At 51.4% G+C, this 2,475-nt stretch overlaps 1 protein-coding gene and 1 pseudogene across 2 annotated transcripts in view; both read right to left on the bottom strand.

Moving 5' to 3' along the window:
• STOX1 (storkhead box 1) overlaps positions 1-2,475 on the bottom strand; it is a 113,581-nt gene that overhangs the window by 75,206 nt on the left and 35,900 nt on the right. The gene's annotated exons all lie outside the window — the stretch shown is intronic.
• The window catches only part of LOC105502788, a 10,250-nt pseudogene continuing 8,735 nt past the window's right edge, over positions 961-2,475 (bottom strand). The window contains exon 2 of the transcript XR_001000401.1: positions 961-2,473. The product of XR_001000401.1 is annotated as an E3 ubiquitin-protein ligase RNF187 pseudogene (transcript). The remainder of the gene's footprint in view (positions 2,474-2,475) is intronic.

The following is a 2,475-nucleotide window of genomic DNA, read 5'->3' as shown; positions in this document are numbered from 1 at the left end:
CAATTGCACTCCAGCCTGGCTGACAAGAGAGAAACAGGAAGGAAGGGAGGGAGGGAAAGAGGAAGGGAGAGAGAGAGGGAGGGAGGGAGGGAGAAAGAAAGGAAGGAACCACTGGGCACAGTGGCTCACACCTGTAATCCCAGTACTTTGGAAGGCCGAGATGGGTGGACTGCTTGAGGCCGGAGTTCCAGACCACCCTGGCCAACACGGTGAAATCCCATCTCCACTAACAATACAAAAATGAGCGGGGTGTGGTGACACACACCTGTAATACCAGCTATTTGGGAGGCTAGGCAGGAGAATCGCTTGAACCCAGGAGGCGGAGGTTGCAATGAGCCGAGATTGCACCACTGCACTCCAGCCTGGCGAAAAAGCAAGACTCATCTCAAAAAAAAAAAAAAGAAAAGAAAAAAGAAATAAATGGAACACTTTAAACCACAGGAGACAGAATCCAAAAATACTATGTAGTTGGCTGGATGGCCAAGGGTAAGGAATAAATTCAAGAGTGACACATAAATTTCCAGTTTAAGCAATGGGTAGATGTTTTATTTAGCTCTAGGGAACGCTGGAGACAGAGTGGATATAGGAGTGTAGAAAGTTAATTTAGGTTTAGGAACATAAAGGTTGGTGTGTCTGTAGCCAGTACATCTAGTATTCTTGAGGCAGATCCCAGTGAGAAAAAGATTTGGGTATTATTAGCATATACTCAATGACTGGAGCCATAGGAGTGATTAGATCTATCTACACATATCTATACTTCTATATTCCTATATTAATTGACTCCTTGCTTCGAGAAAAGAAATTAAATAATTTTTTTTTTTTTTTAGTAAAATAGAGACGAAGTCTCACTATGTTGCCCGGGCTTGTTTTAAACTCCTGAGCTCAAGTGATCTTCCTGCCTTGGCCTCCCAAAGTGCTGGGATTACAGACGTAAGCCATTGTGCCTGGCCCATCTAAATCTTTTTTTTTTTTTTTTTTTTTTGACACAAACCCACTTTATTCAGCATTGAGCCAGCCCATACGCTGGGTAGGTCAAACACAGACATCGCACCAAAGGCCGGGGACTTGGAAGTGCTGAAAGGCTTCATCTGGAAACAGGCACTGCTCACAAGCCCAGCTATACCCAAATCTCAACATCTGCCTCCATCTATGTCCCCGACTTTGCAATCTTGTCCCCAGTGCTGAGTTTCTGTCCACTAATTTATCTACACACAAGGATGCTGCAGGCAACTGAGCTACTGCTACAAGCTTTGCAAAATTCAACTACTAAAGGAAATGGGAAGAGAGAAAGAGCCAGAGAGAACAGCAAGATGAGACACCATGGCAGGACCTGGAGAGGCTAAATGGGGTTTGCCACCTGCCAGTCCCCTCACCCAGAGAAACGGAGAGAGTTCCTTCTGTGGAGGCAGGTGGAGCACAGGGAGGGCTCCTGGGAGACACAGAAGCAGGGTGGGGGCCAGGAAGGGGGACGTGGACAGAGCTACACTGATAACGCTGGGTGGGGCCCACGCCCACCTCAAGAGGAGGGCCGCTTCCTCAGGAGGCATCAAGGTGCAATCATCTTCCTTTCTCTTCCCTGAAGCCCTGAGTTCCAGCCTTCACAGAGCCTCATGTGCGTTCTTCTTTCTGGATGCTAACCCCAAATTCGACACTCAATGGTGCACCTCAGGTACCTGCCAAGGATCTGTGGGCCCACATGGAAGGTGCAGGGTCTGGGTCCCTGGATGACAAGGTGAGGGGCAGATGGGTGACCAAGGAAGGGCATGGCCCAGAGCTGCTGGGACTCATGGAGGATGGGCTGTGGCCAGGACTTCAGGAAGGGTCGGGCACAGGTCAGAAGGATCCTCAGGTCCAGCCTCTACCAGGAGGTGTTTGCAGCCCCCAAAACACTCACACCTCAGGGTGAAGGATAAAGAGACATTGTTGAAACACACAACTATATAAATGGACCCAAGGCCGGGCGCCTTCCACGCTTCCCTGACAGCCACACGCTGACACTTCCCAGGGAGATGAGGATCCATCCTCCTGCCTCCAGCTCTGGGACTGCCGCGGGTTGGCGCCATCACTGCAGCAGCACGCTAAGGTCCAGGTTCTGGTGCTTCGTCTCCAGCTTTGTCTGAGCAGTGACCTGAGTGAGAAGCCCCTCCCTGAGGAGCCCCTCCTCCTTCTCAGCCTCCTGCAGGAATTGCTCCTCCTCCTCCACAAAGAAGGCCCGCAGCTTCTTGTAGTTGGTCAATGCCTTCTTCCTATGGTCCATCACGTGTCCCTTCCACACTGCAGCTGCTGACTCCGCCTGGTCATGCAGGTCCTGGGCGTCATTCAAGTCCTTTCTCATGATTTCCACAGACTCCTTGTTCTCCTTGCCGCGCAGCACCTTCCTCCAGCGCGGCTCCCACTCGGGTGGCTCGAGGCCCGCAGCCAGGCGGCAGGTGACGCAGAGCGGGCCGGCGTCAGTGCGGCACAGCAGCTGCAGCT

The sequence above is a fragment of the Colobus angolensis genome, unplaced genomic scaffold (assembly GCF_000951035.1).
Source record: "Colobus angolensis palliatus isolate OR3802 unplaced genomic scaffold, Cang.pa_1.0 Scaffold12, whole genome shotgun sequence".
NCBI lineage: Eukaryota > Metazoa > Chordata > Mammalia > Primates > Cercopithecidae > Colobus > Colobus angolensis.
This window is presented reverse-complemented; position numbering and strand designations above follow the sequence as displayed.